Source organism: Sphaerodactylus townsendi, linkage group LG16, assembly GCF_021028975.2.
Source record: "Sphaerodactylus townsendi isolate TG3544 linkage group LG16, MPM_Stown_v2.3, whole genome shotgun sequence".
NCBI lineage: Eukaryota > Metazoa > Chordata > Lepidosauria > Squamata > Sphaerodactylidae > Sphaerodactylus > Sphaerodactylus townsendi.
The window spans coordinates 24,199,997-24,205,996 of NC_059440.1; positions in this window are offsets into that span (position 1 = coordinate 24,199,997).

The window sequence follows — 6,000 nt, forward strand, 5'->3', positions numbered from 1 at the left end:
AATAAGGAAAAACAAGCATCCCCAGCGTTATGATTCATGAAGGAAAAATAGGAATATAAATATATAAATAAAAATAAGAAAAAACCGCATTCTTGATTCACAAAGCTTTCTCATTGGGGCGCCTAAAAATAATGAAATGTGCAAAACTTGTGCAGGCTCTGATCCCAAACCCTCAAGGACCGCTGAGAAGAAGCGATAGAAAGACACAATTCTGGAAACTAAAAGCAGAACTTGTTTACACCACAGATATCCCTTCTTTATGAAAAGCATTAATATAAGGTGCGGGCGTTCGGTGGAAAGGGACTGCCATTCCCAAATGGGAATTTCGCACGTCCTCTACCGCTTGGTCGCTAAGGCCACAGATGCTACAGACCTGGCTTGCGATTAAACTCCCTCGACTGTCTGTACAAACAAATAACAAGAAGAGCCTTGCTTAAACTGCTCAAAGCCCACTTCGTCCTGCACTTTATTTCCCATAGCACCAAACCCCCCTCTCCCTCCTATTGTTTCCTAGCAACGCATCTTGATTGACATCCTCCCTTTGATCCTTGATGCACTTTTTACTGCTCTCATCGCTATCAAGAGACGTCTCCTCCTACACGAATTTGCCTAACCCCCTCCCCTTTTAAAGCCAACAGGCCCAGCAGCCAGTCCCACCACATCTGGTGGCAGGGAGTTCCACTGCATGAAAAGGCTTTGTCCTCAATGGACTGACGATTGGCAGCTGATGAGGCTCCCTGTATCCCCATTTTTTACCCCATGCGTAATTTGACAATCTTGTCTCCAGCCCCACCCTTAAGCCATTGTTTTGCTCCACTCAAAGCACACCCTGAGGTCAAAGTATAGCAGACCTGGGCCAGTACACCTGGAAATGGAGCCACCTACTTGCGGCCTCCCTCCAGTACAGCGTGGTATAGTGGTGTAAGAACAGGTACACTTTAATTTGGAGAACTGGGTTTGATTCCCTGCTCTGCCACTTGGGCTGTGGAGACTTGCCTGGTGAACCAGATTAGCTTGTGCACTCCAACACATGCCGGCTGTGTGACCTTGGGCTAGTCGCAGTTCTTTGGAGCTCTCTCAGCCCCACCCACCTCACAGGGTGTTTGTTGTGGGGAAAGGAGATTGTAAGCCCCTTTGAGTCTCCTTACAGGAGAGGGGGGGGATATAAATCCAAACTCCTCTCTTCTCCTGCAGCTCACACCTGATCTTCCCATCCCTCTCTGCCACCGAACTTGCTATCTGCAACCCGCTGTGCTCTGAACTCTTTGCCTTTCATACTCATTGGAGTTTAAAATTAAAAATATAGATTATGGCTGTGATTGGGAATCTCGTCATCTTTAGGTCTGCAATTCCAATATTTCACAGATCTCATCTCAGACATCTCTCCGGTGACCTACATATTCCCACGCTATCGGCTGACTTTTTGTAAAACTTGCCAGCTAACCTTCTACCTGTGCTCCCCCCCACCACCACCACCAATTGCTCAGCTGCCACCATCTTGTCACCCGGCCTTTCCTTCCCCCCCCCTCTTTCTCCCCACCCTGTAGCAAACTCCGCCGTAACCAATCAGTAGCACGCAGCACAAGAAAGTAGCTCCAGTGACAGATAGAGCCAGCGTTCCCATCTCTCCTGAATGTCACCGGGAAAATTGCACGGCGCACTCTGAAATTCAAATTAGAGTTTGCTGAAACTGCTAAAACTCATCAAATGCTTGCTTTGAAGTCCACTGGGAGGCTGGTCATTTCTTTTAAATTAGTCCCCGTTGAAAATGAAAATACACCCGCACATTAGCATATACCAGCAAGGTAGAGAATGGTGAGCCGATCGTTTTTTCGTGGGGCTTCGCTTCTTCCACGGGAAGCAACACCGGCTCTCAAATTTGGGATGCCTGTGCATTGAGGGACGAGTTCCAATTTGTGCACTTTGCTGTGTCAGCCCAAAACCCTCTGTTTCAATTTCAGTTCTCCCCTCTGAAAATTGAACCGGTGGGTTTTGTTTTGTTTTTTGCATGCGATCTTTTAATTTCATGGCATGGCTTGTTCCTTGCACTAAATTGGTTTAGATCGTCGTCCGTCGCTTTGGCTCCCTGCTCTGTGCTCTTTGCTTTCATAGGTTCATTTTTAATGTTTTCTTTTTTTTCATTTTCTTTCTCTTTTTCATTTTTTTTCAAGGGGGGGGGAGGTCCTGTCAAATGACAACCAACTTACGGAGACCACACAGAGTTTTGAAGGCAAAACACATTCAGAGATGCTTTCCTGTGCATTACAATCTTGAACTTCCTTGGTGGCCTCCCATCCAAATACTAGCCAGGGCCTTGGGTTTCCATGCTATGTGCAATTTCTGTGCTTTTGGTCATAGGACTCTAGGGTGATCCTAGGTCCTTTGGCACTCCAGATGTTATTGACTACAATTCCCATCAGCCCCTGCCAGCATGGCCAATTGGCAGGGGCTGATGGGAATTGTAGTCAATAACATCTGGAGTGCCAAAGGTTCACCACCACTGTCCTAGGTCATTTACAGTGAGGAGTGAGCTGAAAGTGTGATTCTAGTTCCCAGAGATCAACAGGATCATTGGGTGGGAAGGGGTGTTCCTCTAGAGGGTTTCTTGGTATCCCTCCAGGGTTGTTTTCCCTCCTAAACCCAGCAGATACCAAGAACCTCCCCTTCCACACATGCAGAACAATGCACTTTCAATCCACTTTCACAATTGTTTGCAAGTGGATTTTCCTATTCCACACAGTAAAATCCAGCTGCAAGATGCACTGAAAGTGGATTGAAAGTGCATTATTCTGCATGTGCGGAAGGGGCCTGAGTGACATTAGGTCACTCACTTTGTTTTAGCATAATCTGGGGGCAAAGCGAAGACCTGTCCGCACGCCACATTGACCTCCTCCGAGAGGAGGCAGGGTTAAAACGTGATAGAGAGCTGGGCATGATGAATAAAGCGTTGAGCCTGCATGGTGTGCCAGCAGCATTTATTCAAAGTTTTCCTCTGTTCTTCCGTCCCCTATTTTCCATTACCGTCCACGTCGAATCGATATGATTAAACAGGATCCCATTTTCTTATCGTTCAAGAGAAAAAATCAGGAGACGACGCTGGTAATTTCAGACTCTCAGGAGCTGAGTTCTCTACTTAGAGTAGATTACAAAATATTGACTGCGCGCTGAACGGCAAGCTTTCTCCAGATTTGCAAATCGATACCGGCAATCCAAATCCAGCTGGGATGCAAATTCTCTAATCGTGTTGCAAGAATGCTCAGCGTAATCGCAGCGTGCGAATGTTCAAAGCCTTCAGCTGCTGTTATTACTTTTGGGGTGCCCAAAAGGCTTTCAACTAAGCAGGATGGGCATTTCTAAACTCTTACAATTCCTCCTGGAAATGTAACAATGGTGCACGTTTAATATTTAAGAAGTGGGGGGCTTGCAAGGAGTTTCTAGGGGAGAGGAAATCCTGCCTTCCACAGGCTCCCTACCCACTGAAGGTGTTTCTTATCAGTATCTCCCCTGCCCCCCATAACCACCTTCATTTATCCCTCTCTGCTGCACCTCCATCTCCTGGTCCTCATCTTTCCCTTCCTTCTGCAATCCAACCACGAGCTTTGGGTCTCTTCCAACTCTATCATTCTGTGTGCTTAAGATTGCTCCCTGCAATTGTTAACATGCATTAGAATCACTGGCTTGGATCCTGCAGAGCTTTCCACAGATGGAAAGGATTCGGATTTCCTTGAAACCCATGACCCACAAATGCTGCTCCTAGGAAAAAGGGATCTCCAGAAATAATCACGTTGATCACGTTGTGTGGTTGGAGGAACAACAAAACAAGCCTTTATTGGCATAAATGCAGGACAACATTTTAAAACAAAACAAGGTTAAGAAATACAGTTAAAATTACTAATTTCCAGTATAAAATCTGCAACAGTTTCACAAAAGAGTACATCAGAGCTGTTCAGGAGATTGGGTATCTTATAACACTCATGCCACTGAGAACATTGCAAGAAAATGGAATTCATGTATTTCATGCGTATCTTATTGTATTTAGGGCATAGAAACAAAGAATGGTCAAGTGTTTCAGCCGTAGTCATATCACATGAACAATGATCTCCAGAAATAGTGGTATGTATAGGAGGGGAAATCCATAAAAATTGCCTCCCCCCACCAGCCACAGTAATCCTCCATAGTATCTAAATCTCTGTCCCTTTTGTTCAATGCTGTAAGAACAGCCTCCTGTTCTGGAGTCTCGCTTTTTAAGCCGTATCGATTTCAATATAAAAATGGCGTAAGGGTGTGCTAAGAGAGGATATAAAATGTATCCTTAATTGTGGACAGTAGATGGATTTTCATGAGGCATACAGCCCGGTATTAAACGTTGCGTTGAACCCTCGTTTAGTTTTTGCTCAGAACTGAATATAGGCAAAGGATCCTTCAAAAGGAAGAAAAGGTCACCGCGCGACACTGCCCCAAGATAGGATTGCCATCGGGAAAGAGCATTATATGCAGATGACGTAGCTGTTACTATTCAATTCCAAATGCAATCATCTCTCTCCAGAAAGTTTTAGATATACCAGATGATTACAGTAAAGCCTCTGAATCTAAGGCAAACGAATTATAATCAGAATTATTAGCCACGAACCGTTCCTTTAGTCTGAGAAAATAAGATGAAAAAAGGCTTTGCGAGAACAGAACAATTAAGTATTTGCATATTAACATTTCATCATTTCTGATTAAATTCATTTCAGCATAATTATTTGCCGATAATTAATTAAATCAGTGAGGACGGTTCTAACGAGGCGGTAAGGCACTTAGAGAACGAATGCTGTGCCTATACTTGCGTGCTTTTCAAAAACTTAGTATGATACTGGTGAGTATCCAACAAATGGTACTGAACTCTGCAAAATCTATCATGGAGATAGCCCGGCTGTTTTGTCCTCTGTGTGAGAGGAATTCATGAACCAATATTTTAAAGCCATTTTCTATTTCTTTGTGCTGATTCCCTCCCTCCCCATCATCGGATTTGTACAATTTGAATACAGGATAGGGGTGTTCCAACTGCTTATAAAAGCTTTGAAGGAAAGGAAGAACACCAGCAACCAAGACAGACAATACAAGAAGTCCTACAGTGTCCAACCATTTGTTTTATTTATTCCAATGTTCATGCCCCGCCTTCAGCGTGGTGTAGTGGTTAAGAGCAGGTGAACTCTAATCTGGAGAATTGGGTTTGATTCCCCGCTCTGCCACTTGAGCTGTGGAGGCTTATCTGGTGAACCAGATTAGCTTGTGCACTCCAGCACATGCCAGCTGGGGGACCTTGGGCTTGTCACAGATCTCGCAGAACTCTCTCAGCCCCACCTACTTCTCAGGGTGTCTGTTGTGGGAAGAGGAAGGGAAAGGAGCTTGTAAGCCACCTTGAGTCTCCTTACAGAGGAAAAAGGTGGGGCATAAATCCAAACTATTACTCTTCTTCTTCTTCTTCTTCTTCTTCTTCTTCTTCTTCTTCTTCTTCTTCTTCTTCTTCTTCTTCTTCTTCTTCTTCTTCTTCTTCACGGCCAGGTGTACCCTCTCTGAGCTGATTCCCCCAAATTGTCCTTGTGACTTCCAACTTAATATTCCAGCTCCTGATTCTATCCCTGACTGCTTTACCTGTATGGGGTTGCCAGCGCATATCATCTGCTTGGAAGCTACACAATCCTGTCACTCACTCTGGGGCCAAAATGTGTCACAGGTTGGAAGCAAACTCCCTTACCCAAACCTCCTGCTTTTGTGCTCTTGAAACTGCACTGATGAGGAATTGGCCATATTCCCCCAGGACTTTCTGACTCCTCTGGCTGAAACCCTCCTGCACACCCTCCATGGGGCAAGACAATTCTTTAGAACTGTGAAATCTGTAGCCGAGGGAATGGAATTCTAAGGTTGGAGCCTGCGAGCTGATAGAAGCTGTGTGTGACTAGCATTGCTCAACGCTCCGTCCCATCCCATCAGAGCAGTCTTGAAAGGGATGGATCA